Below are 18,155 nucleotides of genomic sequence, written 5' to 3' on the forward strand. Positions count from 1 at the left end.
CCGATCTTCCACCCCCCCCCCCTCCCATCAACCCAGGTACTCCTAACCTGAATTTCAAACTAGGAGCACATTTCCCCACGAACCTCCAAACATCAGTAATATATAAACAAACATTTACAAATAACTCTATGCCTTAAGCCAAGCCCTTCCTTTCTAACCACTCCAGCACATCACTGGGGGACCCAAAAAACCATGCCTTCTCCTCATATATGAGTCTGAGCTTAGCAGGAAAAAGAAGTGCATACTTTATCTGCTTTTGTTGTAGTTTTTTCTTCACTGCAATGAATGCTTCTCTTAACTTTTGGGTCTCTGTTGCGTAATCAGGGAAGAACATAATCTTATTGTTGTTTATTCTTAGATCCCCCTTTTCACGCGCATTTCTCAGAGTTAGTTCTCTATCCCTGGAACTTAAAAATCTCACAAGAATAGTTCTGGGTGGACTGCCCGGGGGCAAGGGTCTCAATGGAACCCGATGGGCTCGTTCCACCGCGAATTGCTCAGAAAATTTTTCTCTCCCAAATTGTTCAAGCAACCATTTCTGCACAAAACAACCTACATCCCTGTCTTCTGTCCCTTCAGGGACCCCTACCATCCTGAGGTTGTTTCGTCGCGACCGATCTTCTAAGTCAGTTACCTTCTTTTTTAAACTCTTATTCTCAAGGGCCAGTTTTTCCCAGCTCTCTTTCATAGGTTTGAGCTCGTCCTCCAGATTACTAACCCGTTGTTCCACTAGCTCAAATCTCTCCCTGAACTTGTTTAGATCTCCCCTCATAGTGGTAATTTCAGACCCCAGCGCACCAACTTGCACCGTCAGACCTGAAATGGAGGCATCACATTTTTTAATCGCCCCCAGCACCTCACCTAACCAACTAGGCTGCTCCACCCCAAGAGACTCTCTTCTATCCGCCTCACTAGCCTTGTCTGCTCCCTTGCCTTTAACTATAGGCGACCCAAAAAGTTTATCAATTTTACCAGGACCTTTAACCTCTTTGGGATCTTTCCCTGGGCTTCCCTTTTGTTTATTCCGAGTCGCCATTATGACCCACGGGGCCCGGTTTCTGACCAGAACAAGAGGGAGAGAGAAACGATAAGAGAAAGGAAAAAAAAAAAAAAAAAAAAAAAAAATACACCCTCACCCTCCCGCCAATTTCCCAATACACACCACCACAAATTAATATATACACATAAAACACCTCTTAAAAAAAAAAAAAAAAAAAAAAAAAGGGGGAATTTTTTGAAAAAAAAAATGAAAAGGAAAAAAGAAAAACAAATTTTCAAATGATGTCCATCTGTTACTGCAGGCACGAGCGGAAAGTTCACCAAGATAAGCCAGCAAGCGAGATTGCCGAATAGTTCCTGAGGGGCAATGTAACCACGTAGTTAATATACAAAGTGGGTGGTTTTTCCAGGCATTATTCGTGCATTTGTACACAATGCGCTATACTCCCACCAGGATGCACAATGGTCCGTTCTAGTGGCTAATACAAACACCAGTTGCCCACAGCTGGGGGACCAGGACTACCAGATGTACACTACCCGGACAGCGAACTGCCCGGATAGAAAAAGTTGGTGGATACAGGGATCATACAGTCCTACTGTTACTTCATCCGAGTAATTCATGTGAAAAATGCAGGGTGATCTATCCTAGTGTAATTACACTAATTCCATACAAATAGAGAACCCGCATCTGAAGTAAAATTCGGACAAAGACAATCAGGGGATGGAGTTAGTTAGCAGATAAATATAGTAGCCGGTTAGTACACAGTCTATGGCGTCTACTTCATTCACAGTCCAAGGGAAAAAGGGACAACGAATCATTTATAGGCCATACAGAGTCTATAACTTCAGAGTGGAGTGTGCGCAAATGCCCGCACCACCGAGCACATTCAGACATAGAGATTCAGGAGATTTGGTTAGCAGATAGATACAATAGCCGGTTAATACACAGTCTATGGCATGTACTTCATTCACATTCCAAGGAAAAGGGCACGACCCAACTTTTATGCCCTGCTCCAGCCATACCACTGATGCACAAAATCATTTGTCAGCTACACAGGGACTATAGCTTCAGGGTGGAGTATATTCAAGTGCCAGCACCACAGGGCATATTCAGACTGGGACATTCAGGAGATAGAGTTAGTTAGCAGATAGATATAATAGCCGGTTAGTACACAGTCTATGGCATTTACTTCATTCACAGTCCGCGGGAAAGGGACTTTTATGCCCTGCTCCAAACATGCAGCTGATGCCCAATATCACTTATTAGAAGCACAAGAGTCTATGGCTTCAGATTGGAGTGTACTCAGGTGCCAGCACGACAAGAAGACCACTCAAGCCCAGAGCCCCGCAAGGAACTGTACCTGACACGATCCCAACAACGGGAGGTTAATAGAGAAAAACAACAAGACCTGTAATCATGTGTTACTTCTCTAGAGTCTTTGCCATCAACGCCACGGGACCTTCCAGACCACGCCGAGATCGTACTCAGGGCTTCTCTAGGCAGGTATACTTTTCCTCGTCAGATGACGCTAGGTGGCCGCGCGCTCTCACCGCGCCTCCCGCTTTCTCCTGTAGAGGGGACGAATCCCTCCAGATGACCAACTCCGGCACCCTGCAGCAGCTCCCTCTTCTAGGCTGAGTTAGGACGCTCTCACCGGCCTGCCCAGCCACGTGGTGCGCTGTGACACACGCTGTGACCGCACTGAACAACTCAGCGTGCCGGCCGCTCCGACCCCCTCTCACAGGACCAGAGCCCTCTGCCAATCACCGCTACCTCCTTTCACCTCAAGCCGTCTGGGTCCCCACTAAGTCGGGTAAGTAGTTTATTCTTTACAGCGGGCCATAGAGCAGAACACGTGCAAGCGGAGGTCCGAACGGGGAGGCGGGACCTACTTCCGCCTCATGCTCCTCCTCTGTCTCGGGCTGTCTCCAAGAGATCTCCGTGAGACCCAGTGGTTTAGTTTCCGGAGACTGGCTTCTGCCTTGAAGTCTGACTTGAGACGTGCAGAGTATACACTTACAGTTAATATGACAATGGAGAAGCTACGTGGTGCTGGGTCTAGTTACAGAGGAGTTTCAATGCTGTATAGAAGTTTCCTACAGGAGAGGACTGTTATGTTTGGGAGTGAGAGAGCTTGGGAGGTTGAGTGCGGAGGGGTTGTGAACTGGGCTAAAGTCTATCGTAATATTAGTAAAGTAGCGCCGTCTGGGAACCACCAGCTGATTCAGTTTAACATAGTACATAGGCTGTATTACACCCCTTCCTTTCTGTTTAAAATTAAAAAAAGAAGAGATGATTTGTGTCCGCGTTGTGCGGGGGCGGTGGGAAATCTGGTTCATATGTTATGGTCTTGTGATAAGCTGAAGACATTTTGGTCAGGGGTGCTCCAGAAGATAGAGAGCAGTACGGGAATAGAGATAGACATAGACCTCCGACTAGTGATTTTGGGTGATACCTCTAGGATATCAAATAGACTTTCGGGGAAAATAAGTAAGAGAATGTTGAGGTGGTTTTTCTATGCGAAACTTTTAATTATGAGAAACTGGATATCAGATCAGCCCCCAAGTTTGATCAAATGGGATCAACTGGTGAAATATTATGAAGATGCTTAGGGATGTGGATGGATAGGGAATAATTTATTTATTTTTCAATATTTTTTTTTTTTTTTTTTTTTTTTTTTTCTTTCTCGGGAACCCATACGTGCTTGGTCTGGGGCTGGGATAGGGGGTGGGTGGGATTGTGGGGGGGTTATAGTGATTGTAATGTTGTGTATATTTCTTCTTATACGGTTTTTTGTTTTTTTTTTTTGTTTGGAATTGAAATAAAATAAATTTGAATATAAAAAAAAAGAGAAGAGCTTGGCTTACAGCCAACACCTCCTCTGCAGTCTCTGCACGTTCCACCTGCTGCCTTTGGGGGGCTACCTCATCATCATCACTAAAAAGTGGTAGAGAATCCAAAGGCAGATGAAGATTTGCCAACAATTCCCTGGCAGAAGGTGCGCCCAAAGCCGACCTCGTTTGGGAGCTTTGGGCGGTGGAAGTGGAGGATTGGGTAAGCCAATCTAGAACCGCTGGTTGTGTGGTTCTTACAGAACCACTGGGTGTCTGGGGTAGCTGCACCATGCTGCCACGCCTGTTGCCCCGGCTGCCACCGGGCCTGGTGCTGCCACTTCTCCTAGCCTCACCGCCTCTTGCAGTCCCTGCCTGTGAAGTGCTGGATGTAGGACGCTTGGACATGGTTCTTTTGTTGGGGGAAAATGAAAGAAGCTACTGGCCGCAAGGCACAAACTTTCAGTGACAATCTTGTGGGTTGGCGGCACCCAGCAAAGTAGCAATGTACAGGTAATCACAAAACACCTTTTTTTAATTTTTTTAAAACTTTTTTTTAATGAACTTTTTAAAGATCTTTTGTGGTTGCAGCCAGCTATACGGGGTTGACAGCACCCAGCAAAGCAGAAATGTACAGGTTATCACAAACGAACAAATAACCTTTTATTTTTAAACTTTTTTACATTTTTTTTAACAACTTTGTGGGTTGCAGCTATACGGGGTTGACAGCACCCAACAAAACAGCAATGTACAGGTTACCACAAACGAACAAACAAACAACCTTTTTTTTTTGTTTGTTTTTTAGTTTTTTTTTAACAACTTTGTGGGTTGCAGCTATACGGGGTTGACAGCACCCAACAAAGCAGCAATTTACAGGGTATCACAAACAAACAAACTTTTTTTTTTTTTTTAGTTTTTTGGCGTTTTTTTTTTTTAATGAAGTTTTTTGGTTGCAGCTATACGGGGGTTGACGGCACCCACCACAGCAGCAACAACTAGCACCTCCTCTCAGTCACAGAACGGTAGCTGGTTCTGACTCTTCTCACTTTTCTCTGTCTTTTTTTTTTTTTATCTTCCTATCTCTGCCTGAATATCACAAGTTTTTTACTTCCTATCTCTGCCTATCTCTCCCTCTCTCTACCTCTCTGTAGGTATCTACTTGTTTGTCTATCTATCTATGTGCTTTCCCTCCCTAACTAGCACAGAGCTCCTCTCTCTCTGCAGTCTAGACACACAATGAGAAAGAGCATGGACGATAAGGCACTTCCTGTTCCTGTAGTGACGTCACACACCTTGATATTCACATAATAACAGGATAAAAGGGATTATAGGAGTAATAATTCCTTATAACCTCTTCCATTCTGCGAAAACAATACAGTTTTGCGACGCCGTTGCGGTTTTAACGAGCTTCGTAACAAACTTTTTGAAAGTTCGGTTCGGTACTGAACAGAACTTTTTGCAAAGTTCGTAACGAATCTGGTTCGTAACGGTTCGGTTCACTCATCCCCAATATCTATTAAGGTAAAACAACACTACTTCCATGAAGTGAATGGTGTAAATGAAAAAGCACCAGGATTGCAGATTTTCTTCGGTCACATCATTTATCGGGGGGGGGGGGGGAGGGGGGGGGATTATATATATCCCAAATTTGGCCCACAGATACATTGGGTGCCCGGGAAGGTTAGAGCGAAGGTCCCGTCCTTGCCAGATGTACTGAAGGGGAGGGGAAGGGGGAAGAGCGCCACATAGAGATGAATGGGAAAATCTCCACACCTCACACACAGGTGATATAATTAGCCCTGTGGCTGAAATGGCAGTTGGGAGCCTTAGCAACCAATAGGATTACTACTTTCATTTTCACAGGGAGCTGGAATCTGATTGGTTGCTAGGGCCAGCTGCCTCACAACAGATCCACAGAAATAAATACAGTAAGGGTGCCTGCACATCTACTGGATCAGCAGCCGATTTAACACAGCAAATTTGCTGCAAAATCCACTGCGGATCCAGTGTCATTTAACCCTATGAGACTACAGAATCACAGCGAGATTGACATCCCGCTGCGAGTATGTAACTTAACCCCCTCGGCTGCCGGAGAGTAACTTACACTGACAGAGGCACCCATCATCCCGCCAGCACAGAGCGCTGTTAGATGGTGCAGGCTCCCCTCCAGTGTGTTCAGCACTGTGCTGCTGCCAGGCACGGCTCTCTCCTCACGGCTCTGGACGCTGCATACACCGCTCCAGCTTGCTTCGGGGGGACGTCGAGAGCCATTAGGAGAGAGCTGTGCCCGGCAACAGCAGCACAGCGCTGAACACACTGGAGGGGAGTCTAGGGTTGAATGACACTGTATCCACAGCCGATTTTGCTGTGAATTCACAGTGTGAAATCCGCTGCGGATCCGGTAGGTGTGAAGGCACCCTAACAGTGTACGGTGTATATACAGTGTATACAGTAAGGGGCTAACCTGCCGGCTGGTGGTGTTGGGGAATGTTTACAGTAAAGGGGTTTTAGGGAATGTATACAGCATGGGGGCTACCTGGGGGGGGTGTATACAGCATGGTGGACTACCCGAAGGGGGGAGTGTATACAGCATGGGGGCTACCTGCAGAGGGGAGTTTGTACAGCATGGGGGCTACATGAATGGGGGAAAGTATACAGTATGGGGGCTATCTGCAAGGGGGGCAGTGTATACAGTATGGGAGGTACCTGCAGGGAGGAGTGTATACAGTATGAGGACAGCCTGCAAGAAGGGGGGGAGTGTAAACAGTATGGGGATTACCTGCAGGGGGAGTATAGAGTATGGGGGCTACCTGCAAGTGGGGGGAGTGTATAGAGTATGGGGGCTACCTGCAGGGGTGGGGGTGTATACAGTATGGGGGCTACCTGAGGAGGGAGTGTATACAATATGTAGGCTACCTGCAGGGAGGGAATGTATACAGTATAGGAGTACCTGCAAGGGGGGGGACTGTATACAGTACAGGGGCTACCTGCAAGGGGGGGAGTGTACACAGTACGGGGCTACCTGCAGGAGGGGAGTGTATACAGTATTAGAAACTTTGAAACCTCTTCTGTATTGTCGTCACCAAGAATGAAAGGTAGTGCCTAAGAGGGACAGATTATGATGATGCAGGATTGTGTATGCACTTATTATTATAAGCTGCAGGTTTTCTGCACACACACCTTACTTATGGTCTGCAGTCGGCGGGGGGACCCCCAAAGTACACACTTCAGATATACAGGACCCCAGAACTATACACTACAGGTATACAGGACCTCCACCAACTATACACTACAGGTATACAGGACCTCCACTAACAATATCAATGTTGTATATAACCAGGATCAGCATAACACTACCAATGTTGTACATAACCAGGCTATATACTCTATAACACTGCCAATGTTGCATATAACCAGGCTGTATATTACACTGCCAATGTTGCATATAACCAGGCTGTATATAACAATGACAATTTTTGTATATAACCAGGTTCTATATAAAATTGCCAATGTTGTATATAACCAGGCTCTGTATACAGTCTGATCACATGACATCTCAGTTTGGCTATTAGTTATTTAGGATGTTTAAAGTTTTTAGTTTATTTCTAATGTGCATAAGCTTCCATTTAAATAAACAGTGCAGAATTGTCGGGGTATATCGTATATAAAGGGATATATAGGGCTCTGGGCGATTTCCACTTAAACAAAAAGAACAAGGGCACAGCTTTGCCTCCTGGGCGACCTTAGAACAAATCTAATTAACACACTGACACTTTATACCCGAGCAGCGCCGGGTACATTTTCTAATATATATATATTCACTTATATTGATAATGAAAACTAGAGATTGTGGCACAAAAAATGATATTCCAACCAGTTGTGTAGGTGATAAAATCAAAGCCCTATGGCTCATAGAAGGCAAGAAGGAAAAAGCTAAAAAGAAAATTGTCTCTGTCCTAAAGTCAAAATCCACTGTGTCCTTAAAGGATCAAGACCTGCTTTTGCAAAATACTGTTTACACATTGTTTTATTGCTCAAAATTTCTACTGTATTTTGATTTTTTTTAACTGTGTGTTTACATAGCTAAAATTTGTTAAATATTTTATCTTTTCTCTGTAAATACAGCGTATTCTAATGCAGAAATTTACAATTGATTGCATTCTGTATTAAAGTAAATATGCGTCATAACACATAATCTAATATCATCACAATACATCATTCATCAACACAGTGCAATTTAGATTTGTGGTGGCTCAACAAATATCTGTTTTTTCCTTTACACAACATGTAAAATTTAGCAATTTTAATCAATTTACAGAGAGAACACTGTAGCAAGTTTGTTATGGCATTGTTCTTCTGATATTGATTAGTTGTATAGGACAAGCATAACACAGTATAAAAGGTTAAAGCAAAAACAAATAAACTATAAGTTGATTTTTTTCTTTCCAACATTAAACTCTAAATGTCAAAGTAAAAATGTAACAGTTTGTCACAATTACGGCTAATATTGGCAGGCAGTCTAAACTTTCTATTTGATAACGAGACATATAAATTTCAGCTTTTAAATCCTTACACCCAATTTAAGGGCTCATTTGTTTCACTGACAGCAAGATGTATATGATGCCTTGTGCACTAAGTGTCTGGGGCAAGTGTTCAGTGCTATGCTGCTGACTAGTCCCATAGAAAGCATCACATCTGAAATGTTAACATTTCTGGCAGTCGTATAGTAGAGTGCATTGTGTATAAATGATATGACATTTCCAAAAGGCTGTATGGAAATAACATGCATATTAGGAGACTGGCATACATTATTATGAATAATTAAATCAGTGAAACATCACTTTTATTTTGTCCTACTGAGAAAAAAATGTAAAGTAGGTTGCATTGTGGCTTTCAGTATACTTTATTATTGTAAATAAAGCCCAGCGAGGAGATAATTGTATTTTTTCCCAATAGCTATTTTCACTACTCATTACTAAGTTAAAACTCATATTTGTTAATGACAATAAAATAACAGTCCATGTTATCTTTTAGATCTGTGTACCTATATTTCACACTATTCATACTAAAAAAAATAAAAAAAATAATGCAGAGCCTTTTTCTTTTTAAAAAGACGTTTTTTATTACAACATTTAAATTGACCTCAATTAAATGCATTGAAGTCAAGGGAATGACGGCCGCCCAATGCACATAGTGTATTAAATAATGGACGCTGTTTGTACATCAAAATAATGACCATGACAATTATTCATGGACGTCTTTTTAACAATGGATGTAATTTTTTAGTTCTTAACACATGTTTTTTTCACTGTCCTTTTGCTGTCTTTACTTTTAAATTCAATGGACTTTTCAATTAAAGAAACACCCAAAAGGCAACCTAAACTAGAATAATGTTCCAGTAGCCGTCATTGCACTGAATACTGCTGAAATATGCTAAACCATGGATGTTATTTACTATTCAAAACAACAACCTTTTTTTAAAGTATTAACTAGGGATGGTCCGAACCTGCCGAACCTGGTAGGTTTGGACCATCCCTAGTATTAACTCTTAGAGGACCGGGCCAATTTCAATATTTGCGTTTTCGTTTCTTCCTCCTTGTGCTTAAAAGGCTGTAGCAGTTGCATTTTATTACCTAGAAACCCACATGAGCCCTTATTTTTTGCGCCACTAATTGTAATTTGCAATGACAGGCTGAATTCTTGCATAAAGTACACTGAAAAACCAGAAAAAAAATTAATGTGTGGTGAAATTGAAAAAATAAATACATTTATTTCAGTTGGGAGGTATTTGCTTTTATGCCATTTGCCCTGGGGTAAAACCTGTTACATATGTTCCTCAAGTTGTTACGATTACAACAATATGTAACATGTATAACTTTTATATTATGAGATGGCTTGTAAAAAATTCAAACCATTGTTAACAAATATATGTTCCTTAAAATCGCTCTATTTCCAGGCTTATAACGCTTTTATCTTTTAGTGTATGGGGCTGTGTGAGGTGTCATTTTTTGTGCTATGATGTATTCTTTCTATCGGTACTTTGATTGCACATATGAGACTTTTTGATCGCTTTTTATTACAATTTTTCTGGATTTGATACGACCAAAAATGCGCAATTTTGCACTTTTTGCGCTTGCGCCGTTTACCGTGCGAGATCAGGAATGAAATAAATTAATATTTAGGGCAATTACGCATGCGGCGATACCAAACATGTTTATTTATTTATTTTTATTTATAACATTTGAAAATGGTGGTGATTCAACCTTTAATTAGGGGAGGGGGCTTTTTTTTATTAATAAATACACTTTCTTTTTTTTATACTTATACTAGAAGCCCCCCTGGGGGACTTCTAGTATAAGTACACTGATCTCTCATTGAGACCTATGCAGTATAGATTTACTGCATAGATCAATGATATAGGCACTGGATTGCTTTCGGCAGCCGAAAGCAATCGAGTGCCGAGCCGGCCGGTGCCGGATCACTCTTCCGGGACTACGTCCCGGGGGGGGGGGGGAGGGGATCCACCCCACTAGACGCCAGGGATGGCTGACAGCAAGCAATCAGATGTATCTTTCAACTTTGACAGCTGCATCTGACATAGCCTTATACTGTAAATGCAAATAATAGATTGTAAACCCTATGTACCAGTCTGTCATTTACTTTATCCATGTTGTTTATGTTACACTGTGTGGTTATGTTCACACAAAGTTTTTTTTAGGTAAAAAAAGGGGTGTTATTTCATAATGATGTCCACAAATAATGATGAACATTATTTGCGGATGTTATTTATTAAAAGACAGATATCCCATTGTTTGAATATAGCCTGTATGTGTACATTCTCCATGGTAACACATTATCATATCTAAGATATGATATTTTTTTTAAATATTGTGAAAAAAAATATATATATATATTGGGATGTACTAACATAGTACAAGTGAAAAAGACACATATCCATTGTTGATGTTGATGAAGGAAACACAGGTAACCTTAGCCAAAAATTATATCTATCAACATCAACTGTTTTTGCTGGGGCCACTTCCAGAGGTAGGCTGTTCCACAGCTAGCTTTTCCCTATATATGTGAATTATATCTGCCATTAAAGTATACCTGTCATGATGTTCCCTTATGTGATCAGTGTGCAGTAAGAAGTTCTGTAATGGCCCAACAATCTTTTAACTATCTTTTAATCTCACTTGTATATAACTGCACATGTGTTCATATCCAGTGTCGGACTGGCCCACCAGAGTACCAAAGGATCCTCCGGTGGGCTCCAAGCTTTAAAACCTGCACTAACACTAACTGACATGTCTTTTCTCACTGGTTATTTATTGGTTGGCCCCCAGGATCATTTTCTCTGGTGGGACCAACATACACCAGTCCGACACTGTTCATATCCAAGGAAATAGTAAGTTTTACACACTTTTTTGCGGTCTTTATAGATTACTGGTTCAAATTAGTTGTTGTGTCACTATGCATACCACCACTTTGAGTTGGTTCTGCGTACAACTGTGCCCCCATGGCTATCACAGCACAGACCAGGGAAAAGTTGCAAAATGTTCAACTATTCTAAGTATAGCCCTTGATGCATCTCTCCTCACAGCATTTTGGTCAGTTTTTTTTTCTAGACAAGGAGTGAAAGTGACATAGAGAAAAAGAAAAATTAGCTCCTTTTTCTTTGAAAACTTCCCACTAACAAATAATTAAATATATTATTGTAATCATAATAATAAACTATTGTTCAAAAGGAAATTTTAAAAATTGGATGGAAGCTATTGAAATTGGTACATTTTTCCCCTATTTTTAGAGTTGGGAAGGCAGAAAAATATATTAGATAAATCTAACTTATTATGGGAGATGAGGTAAAGTGACATGCATGAGGTTAATCGGGCTTTGGAAATCATGGCCTCTTTCTTCCAAAAAGAGCAAAAAAACTTGTGTCCAGTTTGGGTGTGGTTTGCAACTCCTTTAACATTGCATGTGACATACTGAGCTATTTTTTTTAAAAAAGTTATAGAGTGGCATGGAGAACCAACCATTTAATATGTATGGCTTTTGGTGTTGAATGGTAGCATTCCAGTTGTGTGGTGGTCCTTTGAATGAAAGAGTAACATATGGGATTTAGGGTACTATTCCAAGAAGCAACTTTTCGACAATTAACGGTTAACGCTAAACGATCTCAAATGACCGCTATGGCGAATGACCTGAAATCTTTCACCCAATTACACAGAATGATAATCGTTACTTATGACTGTTCATGCGGTGGTCTAGCCGCCGCTACTGCGTTAGTCACTAATGCAAACGACCGAACGAGGTATTATTACATGTGAACGATTTGCAAATGATCAATGATAAAAATAGGTCTAAATTCTATCAAACGACCAACAAATTCTCATTGGTTGTTTAATCGTTGTCTGCTAATACACTAAATGATTATTGTTCTAATCCGAATGATCTAATGATTTTTTTTTAACGATAATCGTCCCGTGTAATACCACCCTTAGACCTTATGTACTCAGCCTTGTTGTAAAATAGCTACTAAGGTTGTGTAAAATATGCCTATATAAAAAGTATGTATATAGTTTTTTATGAGTAAGGATTAGCTTATGATGTGACCAGTCTAAATGTAATTGGCAGTAGTAATGTCATCTGGGAATGAGGCCATCTGTCAAGTATAGAAATAAAGATTCGTTTAGCTTGGCTCGAAAGAGGCATTTTCATGCTCTAAAAGTGTCCTGAGTCTGCTAGGTGTGAAAGCCAGAAATGAATGCAGTTTTTTTTCCTTCTCCAGCCACTTGCTCAAACGGTAGGGCTCTAGTAGTATCATAAAATCCTAAAAGAGGCACTTCAACTGACCTCAAATGTCATTTTTGGTTTCTTGGGATTTCAGTAAAAGCTGTGAACATGTAACACAGCAACTAAAATCTCCTTTCTATTTATGGGTTTAATAGTTCTGACGTTTGTGTCACTTTGCTTGGTAGTGAGGATATACAGTATTCCACATTGAAAAAAATAAGTATAAAAGTACTATACTCTATATATTTACACAAAAGCAAGTTGTCATTTAAGCTTTGAAGACATGATATTTTTCAGTGTTTTAATGAAAACCTGCCATACTTCGAGATGAAATTTGAAATGATTTTTATAAAAATAAGGCTCATATCTCAAATTGTGGGACAATTAAGAAACCACAAATTAAAACACATATGGACCATGCACAAGGTCATCACTGAATAATAAAATACTGCAATAAAATAAATGTATTCAGCTTCTCCATCTGTCTTGATCATTTTTACTAGAACTATCAGTCATAAGCTTGGGGTTAATCACCAAGCCCACCACGCACTGCTGTCCTCCATTACATCATAATTAGAGCAGGTAGTGAAAAGCAACAAAAATCTAAGACAATTATTCACATTTTCTATTGGGAGCCAGATGTTGCAGGTTATATTTCATTTAATTTAGTGACAGATGCAATAATAGCCTCCATGTGGAGAGATCAGATAGTCACATCGATAACAGTCTACAGGATAGAAAGTGAAACATTCTTCTTAGTTACTTGGGGATGATTATGCATTATTCTTAATTGGCTTATTTAATGGAGATAGTAAGGCAATCTGAAATTATAACACTTAAAAAACAACTATTTCCTATTCTAATATATGTAAAAGGTACAGGGTATAGATACCATGAATTTCCTTTTCCCAGTCTTATTATATTTTTTGTGATCAGATATTTTTTATTATTGCTTTTCATCACATAATAAATGACATTGCATATATCCAAAACATTTATACATTGCTGGAAATGAGCGAGTAGTTCTTGATCGAGTAGATATTCGATCGAATACAACACTATTCAAAATATTTATTTTCGATCGAGCATATGACTGAAAATGCAGTAAAAACTTTTCTCTCCTCCCATCTCGCCTGGCGACTTTTTCTAGCCAATGCAGGGGTGTGTGACAGGCCCTAGGAGCACGCTTGCATCATGGGAACAGCGTCTACAATCATTGGCTGGCTTACTCATGTGGCCTTCAAACTACAAGAACTTGGCTTTTCCTGCTTATCGTCAGATGCCATCTTGAAGGTAGTGAGAAGAGATCCTCTAGCAGGGACAGTAAGGATTTAGCTAATTGTAGGCAGGCAAGACCCCAAAGCCCTTCTTAGGGCTTCTACAAAACAAAGCATAGTATATATCTACAGATTTCCTGTAAATATGCTGGCTACCAGAACATCTGCAGCTTTTTTTCACAGACAGGCAGGCAGCTGCTCACTGTGAATAATAGGCTTCAGGACATGTATTTGCTCCTATATTCTAACTGTTGCAGGACAAGTTGAGGGAAAGATCTTGGAGTAGGGATAGTTAAGATTTTAAGTGATTGTAGTCAGACAAGACCCCAAAAAAGCCCTTTTCATGGTTACTACACAAGACAGCATATAGCTCGGTCCATACAGTGAATAGGCTGCCTACCAGTACATCATCTACTTAGACAGACAGGCAGGCAGCTGATAATTCTCCAGAATAGGTTCTCCAGACCTATCTGCTATTACATTCTAATTGTAGCAGGGCAAGTTTTGGTGCTCTGCGCTACTTATAAAAAAAATAAATAAAATACTATGTCACACCTTTTTTTTCACCTGTTTGCTGTTACAATCCAATTGTAGCGGGGCAAAACTGCCCTCACTAAAAAGACAAATGACCTGCTAACTGCCAAAGCCTCATGCCAATACCCTGTGCTCCTTCTCCTTGACCTTTTTTCTGCCTTCGACACAGTTGAACAGTCCCTACTCCTACAAACTCCTTTATCCCTTGGTGTCACTAGCTCAGCCCTCTCCTGGATCTGCTCTTACCTCTCTAACCGCACTTTTAGTGTCTCCCACACCACCTCCTTCCCTTGTCCCCTCACTGTTGGTGCCCCCCAAGGCTCTGTCCTCAGACCTTTTCTCTTCCCTAAGTAAAACAGTCCAAAGGAACAGCATCGGCTGGAATACGTAGAAATTTACAAGAGTGCTCGCCTCACCGAACAGGACCCCTCTGTCCGGACACAAATCCACAAAAATTCAACAGGGGACAGCACCTCTCAATGAAAATGTGATTTCTTTAGTCACATTCTACTTCTGCAACGTTTCAGCTGGTTCTCAGCTTGAAAAAGGCTGAGAACCAGCCGAAACATTGTGGCTTTTCTCTTCCCTGTCTATACTTTCGGCCTTGTACCACCTCTATGCTGATGACACTCAGATCTATCTCTCTGTTCTAGAGGTCAACTCCCTGCTATACACGATTACAGAGTGTCTATCTGCTATATTTTCCTTCTTCTCCTCCCACACATTTAAAACCCTGACCTCCTTCTGCTCCCTTCACCTTAAAAACATTTCATGTGCTCTTTGCTGAACCTTGAAAATGGAACTGGCACACCAGGGGGAACATGCATGGATACATTAAAGACCCCCAGGACCCTGAATTATGCCACTTTTAAAGACTGACAATATTGCCCACGCCAAGATAAATTCCAATTTTAAAGGGGGAAAAGTTAGCGAACACTCTTTCCTGAACATTTACTTGTTTAGAAAACAAAAAGGGAAAGGGAAAGAGAAAAAAAAAAAAAAAAAAACTTCTACACCCACGAAACTGACAACCACAGATGCTGTAGACATGGGAAACTCAAACTATACCCACTGGTTACTGTCATTGCTTGTGTGTGACATGGTAAGACTCATCCTGTTTATATTTTTAAGGATAGACTCATCAAGCCAATGCACCAAGTGCAAGAGCTGCCAAAAATTTTAAATAAAGAGGCAATCCCATATATCATTCCTTACACATAAAGGGGGCCTTATGCATTAAAAGTTTTGTGCAAGAGCCTGGTGGAGACCTTCCTTATATTTAACCCCTTCCCCCAATATGACGTCCAGGGACGTCATGAAAAGCAGTGCCAGAATGCATCATGACGTCCCTGGACGTCATGCGAACCTGCCTCTTTCCACTGTCCCTGGCTGAGATCGGGTAGCAGGAGGAGGCTGTGTCACACAGCCTCCTCCTGCTGCCACTGCCCGGAGGGGAGCCGCGCTCCCCCCCGGGCAGTTAACCCCATAGACGACGCGGTCGGTGTGACCGCAGGTTATATGGGGAGATCTCCTTCTTCTCGACGATCGGGTGCTGGGAGGAGGCAGCTGCACATGCTGTAACACTGCTGTGCTCCTCCCAGGCACCCGCTCTCTGCCGGAGCCGACCCTGCGCCCCCTCCTCCCCGTTCTTCCCCTCCTCCCCGTGCTCCCCCTTCCCAGCCCGCTCTCTCCCTCTGCAGGCGCTCCCCCTCCCTCCCCGTGCTTCCTTTCCTGGCCCCCCCCCCCCCACCGTGCTTCCTTTACTGGAGCCAAAACCCCACCCGCCTCCCCCCACCGCCACTACATGTATGTCCCCCTCCCCTCGTTCTCTGATACTGGCGGATCGCCGCTATTACCGTTATATCGGCGATCCGCCGGTACCGGGCATTACCATCGCCGTTGCCTTTCATCTCCCCCCACCGTGAATCTCCCACGGTGGGGGGAGATGAAAAAGTATCAATCAGACCCCAGATCAGCCCCCCTAGTGGACGATCACTAACCCGCTCCCCTCCCCGGGCGGCCATCACATCCAAGATGGCCGCCCGATCCCTGTGAACAGACTATCTCTGTTCACAGGGATAGAAATAAAATAATAATCAAAGCCCCATGCTCTCCGCCACCAGAGGTAGCGGAGAGCATGGGGCAGTGATCGGGGACCCCCCTGTGTGGTCCCGGAGCAGGTGATCGGCGGTATATACTATATACCGCTGATCGCCTGTTCCCAGTGCAAAGAAGCACTTTTTATCCCGTCACCATAAATGATTGGTGACAGGGGATAAAAAGTGATACAGTGTCGCCCCCCCAGTCACCCCCATCCCCCAGTCACCTCCCTTCCCTATATACATTACCTGATCCAGGGAGGTCCTTCCTCCTTGGCGTCCAGGCTGATTCTGAAGTGCGCATGCGCTCCAGAATCAGTTATCTCGGAAAATTTAAAGTTGCCCGTAACCACCCCAGATTGTCTGTAACCACCCCAGGTTGCCCGTGACCACCCCACATTACCTGTAATCTAAATTTTTATTGTATTTTAGTAACTGCGCTATTCTAATAACTATTACTAGCTGCAGTTTTCCTCCAGCAAATTGGCACTCCTTCCCTTCTGAGCCCCGCTGTGAGCCCATACAGTGGTTTATGCCCACATATGGGGTACCGTTTTACTCAGAAGAAGCTGTGTTACAGATTTTGGGGTACGTTTTTTCTCCCATTCCTCGTGAAATTGAGAAATTTTAAACTAAACAAACATATTATTGGAAAAATTTGAGTTTTTCATTTTTATTGTCTTATTTTGAATACTTTCCTCTAATACCTGTGGGGTCAAACCGCTCACTGCACCCCAAGATGAGTTCTTTGAGGGGTGCACCTTCCTAAATGGGGTGAGTTTTGGGGGCGTTCTATTCTGCTGACACTACAAGGGCGCTGCAAACGCACCTGGCGCTCAGAAACTTCTTCGGAAAAATCTGCACTGAAAATGCTAATTGGCGCTCCTTCCCTTCTGAGCCCGACTGGGTGCCCATATAGTGGTTTATGCCCACATATGGGGTACCGTTCTACTCAGGAGAACCTGCGTTACAGATTTTGGCATGCAGCTTCTCCCCTGTTCCTAGTGAAATTGAGAAATTTCCAACTAAACGAACATATTATTGGAAAAATTCTAGTTTTTCAATTTTACTGTCTTATTTTGAATACTTTCTTCTAATACCTGCGGGGTCAAAATGGTCACCACACCCCAAGATGAATTCTTTAAGGGGTGTACTTTCCAAAATGGGCTGACTTTTGGGGGGGTTCTCTTCTGCGGACACTACAGGGGCGCTGCAAACGCACCTGGCGCTCAGAAACTTCTTCAGCAAAATCTGCATTAAAAAAGCGAATTGGCTATCCTTCCCTTCTGAGCCCGGCTGTGTGCCCATACAGTGGTTTATGCCCACATATGGGGTGCCGTTGTATTTAGGAGAACCTGCTTTACAAATTTTGGGGTACTTTTTTTCTCTTGTTCCTCGTGAAATTGAGAAATTTCAAACTAAACGAACATATTATTGGAAAAATTTGTGTTTTTCATTTTTACTGTCTAATTTTGAATACTTTCCTCTAATGCATGTGGGGTCAAAATGCTCATCCTACCCAAAGATGAATTCTTTGAGGGGTGTACTTTCGAAAATGGGGTGACTTTTGGGGGGATTCTATTCTGCGGACATAACAGGGGCACTGCAAACGCACCTG

The sequence above is a fragment of the Dendropsophus ebraccatus genome, chromosome 5 (assembly GCF_027789765.1).
Source record: "Dendropsophus ebraccatus isolate aDenEbr1 chromosome 5, aDenEbr1.pat, whole genome shotgun sequence".
Lineage (NCBI taxonomy): Eukaryota > Metazoa > Chordata > Amphibia > Anura > Hylidae > Dendropsophus > Dendropsophus ebraccatus.